General features: G+C 34.8%; 1 protein-coding gene across 4 annotated transcripts in view; it reads left to right on the plus strand.

Moving 5' to 3' along the window:
* LOC145291239 (heme oxygenase 1-like) overlaps positions 1–14,840 on the plus strand; it is a 55,265-nt gene that overhangs the window by 16,611 nt on the left and 23,814 nt on the right. The window contains exon 1 of one of the 4 annotated variants that reach the window (XM_080136848.1): positions 11,773–11,795. The exons of 1 other annotated variant lie outside the window; for it this stretch is intronic. The gene's annotated coding sequence lies outside the window, so the exon portion shown is untranslated. Of the gene's footprint in view, positions 1–11,772; positions 11,796–12,052; positions 12,209–13,888; positions 14,164–14,840 lie in introns of those variants that run through there. 2 more of the 4 variants (XM_080136845.1, XM_080136847.1) reach the window with 2 other exon arrangements.

Here is a 14,840-nt window from a genome sequence, read left to right on the forward strand (position 1 = left end):
TGCTGAATACAGAAATTGCATTGAAATTTTGCAGAAATAAGTAGTTATCGAGATATAAATAGTTGTTTTATGCATTGTATTCTTTGGCAGCCATCTTTGTTATGTGCATAGATTTGTTTATGACACGCGCAAGCGTGTAAAAAAGATGGCTGCCAAAGATTACAATGCATTATACAAATTTTTAATATCTCGATAACTACTTATTTCTGCAAAATTTCAATGCGATTTCCGTATTCAGCATAGTCGAAAGTCGTCATTTAAAAGAAAATTGTGGAGGTGGACCTAATCTAAAAATTTACCTTTTTTTTTTATTCAATTGTAAGGTTAAAGTACAGAATAGGTACAAAACACCCTCTTCTCCCCATGTTAAGAATGGCTTTTTAAATAATAACGTTATTATTTCAGCACGGATCAATAAGTGCACGAGTACCCAATTTCTTTAAAAGAATTCATATTTTCTTATATAAAAACAACTTCTGTAAAAAAAAAAAAGAAAAAACGTGCACTTTTAATTTTTGTTAAAAAAGGTTTTCTTAAAAAAAAACCCCAAGAAATACGGTAAAAAAAGCAAAGAACAAAACGTTAATCGGTATTCATGCAGAGAGTGATCCATGCTGAAATAATAACGTTATTATTTAAAAAGCCATTCTTAACATGGGGAGGGGGTTTGTACTTAATCTGTACTTTAACCTTACAATTTGAACGTTGAAATTAAGCGAAGTCAATCCAACCAGTACGATAACTTACAATAATGGCAACGCAAAAAACTGATCTCTCCTTGTAGAAAACTGGCCAGTTTAGGGTAAAAGAATGAATGTTTTTTGGACAATTTTTTGATATTTATTGTCCAAAGGGTTGAGCTTTAAAATGATACCAATCTCATGAAACCCGTCACCTCTGTTGAAAGTTTTTGGGCAAACACACACACACACACACACACACATTTTGCCCTTTATGTATATAAAAGATTAGAAGTCATTTCAAAGCAAACTTAATAATAACCGGCCAATAATTTGATTATGATAATGCGTTTCTTTTATATCTTAGTAGGTTATTGTTTATTTTAGGGGCATGTTGTTTCCCATAAGTTCATTAAAAATAGAAGGGGGGGGCACAATTTTTGTTTTTAGATTTGCAGAACATGATTAAGTTTTTCAAAGAGATGAATAAAAATCTTTAATATACAGTGCATTTGAACTAATCTATGCCCCCCCTTGCCAATCTATAAATATAAAAGCGAAAATATATGTATGTATGTATGTATGTATGTGTGTTCGCTTTTTCTGTGTGTCTACAAAAGGCTTTTTTCAGAGAAGCGGTCGCTCGCTTCACAATTTTTTAAAACTTTTTATATCACATATAAACCGTAATATCTCACAGTTAACAACAAAGCTCGCCTGTCTATTTAATTTGCTCGATTTCGGGAAGATAAATATTTAACATTTGTCGCTCTCCGCATGTGGGTTAGTTTTTTCCTATAACATCTTGAGGGGGGGAGCGTTCAGTAGTAAATGAAATCCCGCAGTCAAACTTGACCTCATTAAAACGTGCACCTGCTAAATCCAAGTAATTAAATAAATTCAAATGTGTTTCCGTTAGCATATCGCGGTGGGGCAATGGTTAACGTCACACTTTTTTTTTTCACACTTTAATTTACAACTTTGCCTCAAGGGTTCGGGTTTGATCCTCATACTTACTTTTTTTTTTTAACCCCCCCCCCGGAGTTTCCACACACACCTCCAAACACCTGGGCAACGCCGGGTACTCCTCGCTAGTCTTTCATAAAAAACACTCATCTAGCTAAAATCACTATAATAAATTTCCCCCATTCTCTATCAGTTCCTAAACCTAAACTTGGATTCCATGAACAATGCTTATTTCCTAGAACTACCTGCATGTAGAACTCTGTCCTGCTGGTCTGCTTTCCAGCTGACTACAATATTGTCATCTCCAAGTTCAATGTAAACAAGTTCTTATTGAACCATCCTTTTAAAAATCTAATCATACCAAATTTCCACAACTAACAATTACTATGCTATTGTCCCAATGACTAATGTGCACAGATTAACCTTTATCCTCAAATGGTCTCTGGGCCTTAATATGTGGTGACCCTTTTGTAAAAAAAAAAATTATTAAAATTTATAAAACATGTAGCCAGTTAAATAAAAATCCGTTTAGCTTATGTGAGATTCAAACTCAGATGCTGACATTGTAAAAAGTACTTCCTTAGTAATGTGTACTCTACCTATTCCTTTTTTTTGTCAAGCAACCACGTTTTCATTTGTGTATGAACAGACAAACTTAAAAAATAGCAAAACATTTTTCAATAGTATACTAGATTATCTATCGGCCCTTAAGAGTAAGAGAGAAAAATGTTCAAAAAAATAAAAAGTGATTTTGAGATTATATTGTCTTTTATTGTCTTGAGAAAACATATTTTTAAGTAATAAGTGAAAAAAAACAAAACTCAGGAGGCTTCGAGAGCATTACTGCAAGCACTAATTAAGATTAAGGAAGCCCCCAGAGCACTAATAAAACCAGTTTTTAACCCCTCTTAGAAGAGAAAATATTTTTAACTGAGGACTGAAAAAGTAAAACCCTAGAGACCAAAAGAATGCTACTAATAACAGTAAATATTGTTCATATTTACTTGCCTCCCCACGAGGGAAGAGTTAGACACCAGAGTCGTTTTTTAACGTGGAGAAAGGAACAAAAATAAAAATTGTCTCAGTCGTGAAGGATTTCTCTTCCACTATCTGAGAACAAAAAAATTGAAGTGTAGTATCAGAACAGATACTACCTTTTGATCTTGGATTGTTAAAAATATAGTTATACATTGTATATTTATGTTTTAATCAGTCTTTTTAACTCGATGATGTTAGTGTACATTTATTTCTAAGAAAAACATGTTAAAATAAGTTCAAACAAAAAATACTGTTGACCTTGTGTGTGCTTGAAATAGCATCAGTGGCTTTTGTTATCTAACTTAAGACAGGGCGGCCATGAAATAGATAAGCAGACAAATTTTTTGAAACCGTAAGTGGCAAACCAGATGGACGGTTTCAACACTCAAGCAAGCCAGCTGATCTGAGTTTTATAATTATATAGATAGATCGATATCGTCAACCTGTCCCAATGCAGTAGTAAAGTCATACTTTGAGACATAAAACCACAATATTTTTCCCCTTGATCAGAAAATCTATAGATAAGTAAAAAAAAAAAAAATAGAATTACCTTCCCTTAACAGTTAACGTAATTAATTTTTAAGAGCATTTGAATTTAATAAAAAAATTTAAACACAACAGCTACTTTACAATTGACAGCCTAGAGAGTGGATATACATTTCTCCACTGACGATGAGTGATGCACTGAAATGGACCTATGGAATAAATACCATCCATAGTTGCCCCCCCCCCCTTCCCTAAAAAAAACAATCAGGTAAATAAAAATATTATTGAATTATTTATTCTTTGTTTATTTATTTGCTCACAACTGTACATTCTTGCATTGTAAGCCTTCAAAATAACTTTTTATCTGTGAAACAATGCTACAAGCAAACCACGACATACTTCTTATAAACCCACAATGTTTCTATGGCACCTGCTATATAATTTACTAATTACATCACAGTACAAATTGTGGCCATAAAACCACCGTTTTACAAATATCAACATAGGTATCTTGTATGCTTAAGGCGCATGATGTACTCTTTCATAAGGACTCCAAAAAACAAAGTTTTTTTTTCATTATGTAGAGTGTATTTCTTTTTTTTTTTTTTTTTTAAAGAGGTCGTGAACTTGAAATCGACAACACTATTTTCTTTAATTGCAAATTTGGCAACTATCGGTTATTTTGAGTTCAGCTTTGTTTGGCCATTCATCATGAAGAAGACTGACACCTGAGCAGCTTTTGCAAATCGTGCAAATTTATCTACATTTGATAAACGAATAATTTCATGAAATAGACCTGTCAACTGGCCACCTCATTTGTGTTATTTAATCTCATTAGATTACTTTAGTTCCATGGCTCCGCTGAAAAAACAAACACAATAAACCACTTAGAAGACAGCATTTTGACACATTATTTTCAAAATGCAGTCTAATTTAATGTGTAAAGTTGTGAAAATTGAACCTCTAGATTACACCATATGCACGCGAGCTGCAGGCCCCATATAACCGAAATTGTATTTAGATTATAAATATCAATCCTTAATCTTTGGAATAATAAAAATATTTTTCTGTGATTTATTTTCACCTGTAGAAAAATACTCTTTATCTGAATGACTTGATCTTACATTGCATTTCTCACAGAAATTTCGTTATTTCCATGGAAGATATCTGACCAAGCTCCAATCTCTAGTTTCTCATTGTAAAACGTACACAAAAACGCGTCTTACTACCACCACTGAAAACAACTCTCAGAAAACTCATGTAAAAATAGAAATTTAAGACACTTGAGGTAATATTCTAGTGATGGGATCATTCCAGTATTTTCTTCGATTCTGATACAATTAGCGATTCTGTACTAAATTCCTGATTCCGATACAATTACGGATTCTGATTCTTTTTAAATCTCTTAATCTATATATCTATAAAAAGTAGTTGTCTGTGTATGTGTGTGTTTGTCTGTGTGTACATTTCCCTACCAAACTACTCTGTCAATTTTCAGTCTATAGACTTGAGATTTAACATAAGGGGTATTGAGATTTGGGAAAACATTTTCAATCGGTTTTTGGCCAGAAATTTATCTATCAAAAGGTCAAAGTTCAACAATTTGACCTTTGAAAACTCTAACGAACTCCTCCGCCAATTTTGGGTCTAAACACTTGAAATTTTAAATGTAGGTTCCTTGGACATGGATCCAACTTTTTAACTAGATTTGAGCATAAAAGAATAAATTTTAAGGGGTCAAAATTGGGGTCAAAGTTTTAAAAAATTTGACCTCTCAGCCAATTTTTGGTCTAAACATTTGAAATTTTACATAAAGGATATTCAGACATGTAGCAAGCTTTTTTAATCAGTTTTTGGGCGAATATTTAGCTGCCAAGAGGTCAACCTCTTTTTTTTATTTTTTAATGTCTTGATTAAACTGTTTTATTTATTTGTTAAAAAGTTGAAAGAGATGACCTTTGCAGACTTTGCCAAACTCCTCCACCAATTTTGGGTCTAAACACTTCAAATTTTTGATGTAGGTTACCTGGACATGAGTCAAACGTTTTAATATGCACATAAATTTATGAACAGTAGATAGGGCCTGAGCAAAGCCGGGCTGAACTGCTAGTATTTAACTATAAAATTGCTATTTCTTCATGACTACTGTAAAAATACGTGATAAAAATACAGATATTTTCTCAAACATAAAAATACATTTGTGGAGAGTGATCTATAAATTAAAGCTTTATAGATAGTTTAAAATCAGTAAATGTTTATTATTTTATCATTAATACCAGCAGTGGAAGATTTTGCTTTAAACAAAATCAAATAAAAAAGACAAACGAATAAGCTTTGGCATCAGAAATAGGTACAAATTTTCCTGATACACCCCAAAGTTCCGATTTTTCTGATTCCTGATTCTAATTGATCGTCCCAATACTATTATATTTATAGGAACTATTTGGGCCATCATGATCAGCATGATGATAAATATTCCTCAAATTTCAGGGTTTTTTTAAAAAAAATATTTTAAAGGTGTTTTAAAAGGGGACATAATATGGTCATTTTTAATTCAAATATTTCAGATTTGCATTAAATTTGATTATTATTCATTCAAGACTAATAAAACAAGATTCTTTAAATTTAAATTTCTTTTTAAAAAAAAACTCTAAACTTAAACAATATAACAGATTTTGATCAAAATTTGGAATTAGGATTCTAAATATGAGGTTTAGTATTATTATATCTTCATTTTAATCTTCATAAGATGATATTAAAAAATGGTGCAGAAGTATTTTGTTTGGGGGAATTAATTTTATCTGTCCAGGGACAGGTATTTTTTCTAGTTATTTTATATTTAAGAATTAAAAAAAGAAAACAAATCTTTAAATTCGTTATTGTTAAAGTTCTGTATATAAAGATATAATTTTTGGTTTCCCTTTTGATAAATAATGTTCTCTTAATATGTTCAATGCTTTACATCCATCATCCAAGGCATCTCTTATAATCAGAGACAGACTTCTGATTCTTTGGGATAATAGGGGCACCTGAATCCTCCAATCCAAAACGAAAAAAGCTTTAGTGTTTTTTTTTTTTACAAGGTGGTCACCACTTATCAAGGCCTGGAAGCCACTCGGGGATAAGGGTTATTGCGTGTACAGTATATTAATGTTAAGATTTGATAAAGTGTTTTACTTAAGGGGGCAGTTCATCAGGAATTTGTTTATGTTGGACTTGAAGACATCCAAGTTGTAGTCAGGTGGGAAACAGGCAGATGGAACAGAGTTCCACAGGCATGCACTTCTAAGAGAGAAGCTTTGTTCATGGAATCTACATTTTGGTTTTGGCACAGATAAAGAGTGGGGAAAATTTTTGACAGTGGTTACAGCTAGACGGGTGTTTTTCGTGAAAGATCGGTGAGGAGGGACCAGGGATTGGAGTTCAGACGAGCACTTGCCATGGAAGTAACGATAAAACAAAGACAGGCTCACAGCGTCTCTCCTGTGGAAGAGAGGTTGCAGGGAAGAGAAAAGGGCATCCCCCACTAAGCCACGAAGCCTATTTTGTACTCTGTCAAGGCAGGATAGGCTGTTTTTAGCAGCTCCTGCCTAGATGTGGTAACAGTACTCCATCCTTGGACGTACTTGGCTTTTATATAGATAGAGAATTGCATCAGCAGTGAGATATCTTCTGGAGCAGTAGAAGGATCTTACCATTTTTTCAGCGATCTTGGCAATAGACTTGATGTATGTGTTCCATTTCAGGTCAGGAGTAAAGGTCAAGCCCAGAAGCTTATCAAAACATGGAGCTTCCCCTAGATGAGAGCCATCCATTTCAATTGATGCCAGATGGGGATCAGAGCATTGATGATGTAAAGATAGAAGCTTGGTTTTAGATGCATTAAAAGTAACCAGCCACCTCTTCCCCCACTGTACCATGCGCTCAAGATCAGAGGAGAGAGAATCAGAGAGAACTTTGTCATTTATGGCCTTTGATGTGTTACCATAGATGGTCTTGTCATCAGCATAGATGTTAACGAATGATTTAAGTGTTGGGAGATCATTGATATAGATCAGGAAGAGAGTTGGGCCTAGGATGGACCCCTGAAGGACTTCAGCATTAATACTGAGGGCCTCTGATTTCTGCCCATCAACCACTACTCTTATGAGCCTATCAGAGAGAAATGATTTAATGATCGAGAAAACATTTCCAGTTATACCGTAGATGGACATCTTGTTAAATAGGCCCTTATGCCATACTTTATCGAAAGCTTTTGATATGTCAAGAGCAATTGCCCTAGAGAGGAAGCCTTTATCAAGAGATTCACTAATCCTATGAGATATAACCGTTAGCACATCTGCTGTAGATCTAGCAGAATGGAAACCATATTGCATGTCACTAAGAAGGTTATTTCTGCTGAGGTGGTTGACTACTTCTCTATTTAATATGGATTCCAGCAACTTACTCATGACATACAGGAGACTTATTGGTCTGTACTGAGAGGGATACGACTTATCACCTGAATTCTTAACTACTGATGAGATTTTCCAGGGTGTTGGGAAGCTCTTCTCCTTAAGGCAATGCTTAAACAGTTTTGTAAGTATGGGGGCAAGTTTTGGTTGAAGCTTTTTCAGCACTATAATTGGAATGCCATCAGGGCCAGTTGCTTTATTGGAATCAAGGTTCTTGATTAGCTTAGCGACCTCATGCACAGATATTTGTATGTTGCATAGCGTGTTGTCTGTTATAGGAGGAAATACGGGAAGTTGATGACCTTCGTCGCATAGGGTAGAATTAGCTGCAAAGTTCTTGGCAAATAGTTTGGCCTTGTCTGATGCTGATGAAATGACCTCAGATCCATTGATGATGGTTGGGATAGAACACATGCTTCTGTTCAGGATCCTGTTTGCTATTTGCCAAAACTGGTGAGAACTAAGCCGCTGCTCAGCTACTTTGGATTTAACGGACTGAGCATATAGCTCTCTTGCATTTTTTATTACTCTTTTACAGTGGTTGCTGGCAGTCCTGAAAGCAGCTCTAGTCACAGTGCATCTATTACGTTGGTAGCTATGGAAAAAATGATTTCTGTGTTCGATAGCAGCAGCACATTCTGGGGAGAACCATGGCTGGCTGTTAGGTTTTTGTTGGAATATTTTGGATGGTATGAATCGGTCTGTGCCTACAATTAACCATTCGGTCAGGTCTGATACTATGGAGGACACATCCTTTTTAAACATGGAATGTAGGGGTAGATCAGATATAAATGTACGGAAGCTATCCCATTCAGCCCTAGAGTATCGATATACAGTACGGTGGAGAGGTACGTCTGAAGACTTATTGCATATCGTTTTTATCTTAACTGATACAACCAAGTGGTCGGAAGATCCCAGAGGGGACAGAACAGAACATGAACATAGCTCAGGGGAAGTTGTGAGAAAAAGGTATAGAAGGCTAGCGTACTGACCAGAAGTATAGGGCACACGGGTGGGTTCGTGAACAATCTGGGTGAGGTCATAGGCAATGGCGAAATCATGACAGAACCTCCCCTCATCATCTGTCTTGTTCGAGTGGGTCAGCCATTCCACATTGTGGACATTGAAGTCACCACAAATGTGGATGTTAGTCGAAGGATGAGCAGACAGGATGGGGTCAATTTTCTCTGATATGCTCTTACAGATAGTAACTCCGCTGTTGTGGGGGCGATAGAGGGCAAATATAAATGCAGTGGTGTAAGCAAGTGCAACCCGGAAGCACATATAAGGTAAATTAGGGTCTTCACTGGAGATATCCCTACCACATGAGAAACCATCTTTAATGTAGGCACATATTCCATGCCCATGGCGATCTTGGGGGTCAGATTTAGATGTTAAGTTAGAGTATCCTTTTATTATGAATTCGTCTAGTCGGCCCTATTCCAGTTTAATTATGAATTCGTCTGGTCGGCCCTATTCCAGTTTCACTTAGAAAGAATATGTTCGGTTTCAACTTCTGTAATTGGATTTCAACCTCTGGAAGGTTGGAACGTAGACTCCTGACATTGGAGAAGGAGACATGGTAGTAAGTGGTCTACGTTGGAGGATGGGGTTCTAGGTTTATTTGTGATTTTTTTCTGGAGATATTTCATGTTGAGGATTTGTGATCTGTGGAACAGGTCGACAGACTTGGTTAGAGCAGGACAGAGAGGGAAAGCAGGAGAGAAAAAGATAGGAATTTTTTTTTTGTAGCACATGATAAGGTAAAGCCATAACAATTACTCACTAGTATGGCATCGAGATGCCCCACCAGAAGCTACTGTATGGTCCAGAATCCATTTACCAGATGGCAATACAGCAGCCCCAGTACTTTGCACCTGCTGATAGGACAGCTTCCTTAGTGGTTAATCCAAGGTTCGGGTCCCTGACTATCAGGCGGATAATGTCAGCCCAGATGAAACGTTTACTTCCAGCACCCTTACTAGTGACGTGGCCACAAGGATAGACGTAGAAACAGAAAATTTCCGACATCTCAGACTACTGTCAACGAAGTACTGCCGTCCTGGAAAGCAGCTTTTTCTTCACCCTTTGTCTGAAAAATCACTCATACAGAATGAGGACTGAGGGGCAAATAAGGAGAAGCGAGAGTACGAAGAGCTGCTGATAATGCTCTCCATTTTACTATTTTAAAGCGCTTTTTTTTTGTTAAAGCTTGAAACACAAGTAGTGGCTAGTTAACTTAGAACAACAAGGGCGCATGTCGGAAATTATTCAGAGTTTAAATGTATTATAATGCTTTTATGGTGGTCGGAAAACGTTTTTCAGCCGCCAGAGACAGACTTCTGTTGTATAATCATTGAATCAGTTCTGCAAAAATAGTTGCATTCTTTTCGATAAATTCTCTGGAGATTAAATAACTTTGTGTAGTTTTCATATCCTTACATATCCCAGAAATTTCACCTGCCACAATTCGAATTTGGATTCCGATCCGTCAAAACAAATCAGGGACTTAATTAGCAGGGGCATGATGAAGAGAGATGAGTATATTTTGTGGGGGCATTATAAAGGGAGATGAGTAGAAAGATGTTTGTTCACATTACACTTGAACTTCTGCATATCAGTACAGTTGGGAAAGCAGAATCCCGGAAGGGAGTTCCAAAGACCTGCAGTTCTGGGGAAGAAACTATTGAAGTAAAAGGCTTTCTTGCACCTAGGGATCTCTACTGTAAAGGGATGAGACTTAGTAGCTTGTCAGGTTTGTCGGGGGTAGTTACGTCAAGGAGGATCAAGTGTTTGCAGTTCGTCAGAGCATTCACCATTAAAGTATTTGTAGAACAGGCAGAGGGATGCAACATCTCGTCGATGGGACAGATGACAGTTCAGGACCTATCAGGTTGGCGACTCTCTTTTAAACCCTGCGGTTAACATCTGACGAAGGCCAGAGGAATAGATGGTCGAAACCTTGTGAAACAACAAAGACGAGGATAACAGTCTGCAATAAATAAATGAATAAATAATACTCATCTTAATATTAATTCCAATTGATTAAATAACATATTACTTAGCCTGACCCTAATAATTGTAGACCCCCCCTCCCAATAAAAATAGAATTCAAAAACACTGTGGGTAATATTTCACTTTTCCATACGTACATATATCACAGCGTTTATGAATTTTCATTGGTTACAAAGTTTAAATTTAAAACAAATATGTAATTTTATAAAATATATTGGCAAACCAGAAGAGTACCCGATTCGGTCAACAGCAAAATTTTAATTTTTTAAATTTATTTATTAAACTGTTAGGTGAAGGTACAGAATGATTATCTAAGAGCCTCGCCCTCTCCATGTTAAGAATGGCTTTCTAAATAATCTTTCGCAGTTTACGGGCTGCGGTGAAATAATGTTATTATTTAGAAAGCCATTTTTAACATGAAGTGGGGACAGGGATTGTTAACTTTTTTGTACTCTCATCTAACATAATTTTATAAATAAATCAATAAAATTGGGTAATTGAAAATCTCGCCGGAAGTTATGTTTATGGATGAAGTTTGATATGAAGAACTAAATCTGATTGAACACCGTTTACTGCTGACTTTGAATCGCGTACTCTTCTAGTTTACAAAAAAAAAAAAAAAAAAAAAATTAATAAATAAATAAAATAAATTAATAATTTTGGTACTTGTACAATTTAATTAAGACATTAAAAAAAAAATGAAAATATAAATTTTTTTTTAAATTGTACGTATCCATTATGGAATGAAGTTCTCCGGAAAAAATTTCACTTAATTTCATCAAGTAGTTTTTGTTTTACAGCGAAAAAACAATTTGTTATGATACCGAGCAAAAGGGTCGATTTCTAGGAAGAAAAGCTAGTATTAAAGATGGGGAGGGAGTGTCGGCGCTTTAACTGGAGTTATCTCCCCGTGCCGTTTGTAAACTCCAAACAAAAAAAGAAAAAAAAAACAAGAATACTGCCTTCTGCTGTTATAAAAACGTGTTTTTCCACTGTAAAAAAAAAAACAAAAAAAAACAAAAAAAAAAACTATTCGATCAAATTAAGTGATTTTTTTGTTGGAGGTCTTCAGTTCAGAACGGATACGTACAATATAACCTTTTTTCGATATTTTCATTTTTTAATGTCTTGATTAAACTGTACAAGTACCATAATGGTAAGTAAGATTTTGAATATTTGTAAGAAAGCAACAATATTTCACCATTTCGTGCAATCAAATAAGATGTGTCTAGTTAATTCTGTAAAGTTCTATAAACTTTTAGTGTTATTTTAGGAAAGGTTAAGAAGGAAGTTATCTACTTTTTGTTTTGTTTTTTTTTTTTTCAGGAAAAAAGTTCAACAAGTTGATAATTTATTTTTATTATAAATGTTGTTAGAATAAAAAAGAGAGTAGTAGAAGTGGTGGTGGTGGTATAGAGGGGGCGTGGCTAATCATGACTTGTAGACTTTAATTTGCTATTAAGGAGATAAAGACACCCTGTGAATGTATATAACAAACCGTTGCTTAGCTTTGTTTTACACTCAGTTGACAGTGGAGAGATTTGTCCATGCCAAACGAACTTGTCTCAAGTAAGTGGTTTTTGGTTGTTTTTGTTCTTTTAAATGACTATTTAATCATCATCATCATCATCATCATCATCATCATCATCATCAGTTTAATGTTTACTTTTTTTTTAGCAACATGGACTCTATATAATAAGATGTCACGAACTGAAAGATTTATCTATGCTGTCTTTAGAAGAGCTATCAAGCACCAATGATGAGGGAGGACTAACTTTACTTTATATATTAGTTCATTATCTGAATCTAAAAAGTGTATTAAAAACATTCTATAATCAAGGAATTAGTATTGGCTCGGGTAATAATTGTTTAAGTTTAAAAAAAAAAATTATACAAGGAGTCACCATTTATCAAAGCTTAAAGCCACTCGAGGATAAGAGTTAATGAATGTAAGGTGGTAGTGTAGTAATCTTAATGGTGTAGATTGAGTACAATTTGGACTATTTAAAAGGACGGCTCAACAAGAACTTGTTTACATTGAACTTGAAGGGTACCATATTATAGTCAGCTGGAAAGCAGGCCAGTGGAACAGTGTTCTACAGGTGGACAGTTCTAGGAAAGAAGCTTTGTTCATGGAATCTGTGTTTAGATTTAGCCACAGATAGAGAGTGGAGGAAATTGTTGATAGCGGTTGTAGCTAGTCGAGTGTTCTTTGTGAAAGTTCGGCAGGGGGGGGGCAGAGATTGCAGCTCAGTCGAGCACTTGCCATGAAAATAACGATAGAGCAGAGAATGGCTTGCAACGTCTCTTTCGTGAGAAAGATGTTTGAGGGAAGAAGAAAGGGCATCATCTACTAGGTTTTGAAACCGGTTTTGAACTATATCAAGCTTTGAGGCAAGATCTGTGATCCGAAATGATAAAATTGACTTTGTGAATACAATTGTCTTTTTAAGTGATATGTTATATAAAAGGCAGTTTTCTGTGTGTTTTTATGTCCAGCTATAACTTGAAAAATACACAACAAACTTCTACAAAGTTGGCATTTTTTTTAAAATTAGCATATTGTCATGAGACCATCCTACCATGTGTTATCTCCTCCACCTTTTTTTTTTTTTTTTTTTTTTTTTTTTTTGTAGTAGTGATAATGTAGTATTGGTAATGAGACTCTACTCTCAAGGATTACCAACACATTAATTTTTATTTTTAGGGGTAGAGTGTGTAGTGTAATGTCCATTTTTATGAGTCCATCCTCCCAGGCATTATCTCCTCCTTTCATTTGATAGTAATGATAATGTAGAGAGAATAGAAATTTTAATATAAAGATGTTACACACATTATTTAACTTCTATTTACATTTTATATGGCTCGAGCAATGCTGAGTAGCCCTGCTAGTCTGTTATATGAAAGATAGTTGTCTGTATGTCTGTATATCTAGCTAAAACTTAAAAAAATACACAACATTCTCCTACAAAGTTGGTATTTTTTTTTTAATTCGTGTAACCCTGGAAAAATAATATCTAAAATTTAGGAAAAAAAAAAATCAATTCATTCTTTGGGAGTCAAATGTCCAATTTTATCATTAAATGTTATCAGGAATTAAGCACGATTTTTATTGTTAATTAATACATCACAGGAAATGAGTCAATATTTTTTCAAATTGAAAGACGCTAACTAACAATTTAATTCATCGTTTCTTAACTGTCATTTCTCTACTAAGAAGGTCCTGGATATGACATTAAATTATATCCGATGGTGAGGCCCCAGCTTGTGGGCCTTGGGGAGTGTAGAGCCACCCTTTAATTGTCGTTGCTCCCAGGTCCACTCTGACCCAAAGTGGTAGTACCTGTTAAGGCCGCAACTATGGGTTAAATAGAAACTGAATTGAAAAAAAAAACATATATTCATTAAAAATTATTTTCTTCAAAATCACTGGAATCGGCATTAAATAACCTGAAAAGGGTTGATATGCCGTAAAACAAAACCAACCAACCAACCAACCAACCAACCAACCTACTAAGAAAGAGGTAGGTGGGAGAAACTTAGTTTATTAGTGCTCTGGGGGCATCCTTAATTTTATTTAACACTTTCATTAGTGCTCTGAAGGCCTCTTAAGTTCTATTCTTTCACTCCTCATATAAAAAAAGGAATTTCTCTTTCAGAGGTTAGGATAAGAAACTTAGCACTAACTTCTATCTAGTTCTTTTTTTGTTGTTTTTTGTTCCGAGTGACGCTAGGTAGACTTGCTAGTTTTATATAAAAATAGAAGTAAGCTAATATCTAAAGAAGTGGAATAATTACATTTTGGGATGGATCCAGGAATTATCTTTCTTTTTCCTTTTCCTTTTTTCTTTTTCTTTTTTCTTTTTTCTTTTTCGTTTTTCTCATTGCTGCTTTTTTTTCACAGTTCTCTTTTTTTTCTTTATTTTTGGCATTTCTCTATTTCTCTCTATTTTCACCTTTCCCCTTTTTCTTTTTTGTCTTTTCCTTTTCTTTCTTTTTCTCTTTCCTCTCTTTTCATTCCTCTTTTTTTTTTTTTTTTAATTTTTCCATTCTGTGTGCGTGAATTTGTTAGCATATATCACCAGGTTGTTTAAATCTTTTGTTTTTCAAATCTAACAACATTGATTTAATGCAATTAACTGACATACAAATTGTATCTTGATCTAGTTCCAACAAACTTTAAAGTTTTACTATGTACAAA

The sequence above is a fragment of the Euprymna scolopes genome, chromosome 12 (genome assembly GCF_053919585.1).
Source record: "Euprymna scolopes isolate OS-2025 chromosome 12, ASM5391958v1, whole genome shotgun sequence".
Classification (NCBI taxonomy): domain Eukaryota; kingdom Metazoa; phylum Mollusca; class Cephalopoda; order Sepiida; family Sepiolidae; genus Euprymna; species Euprymna scolopes.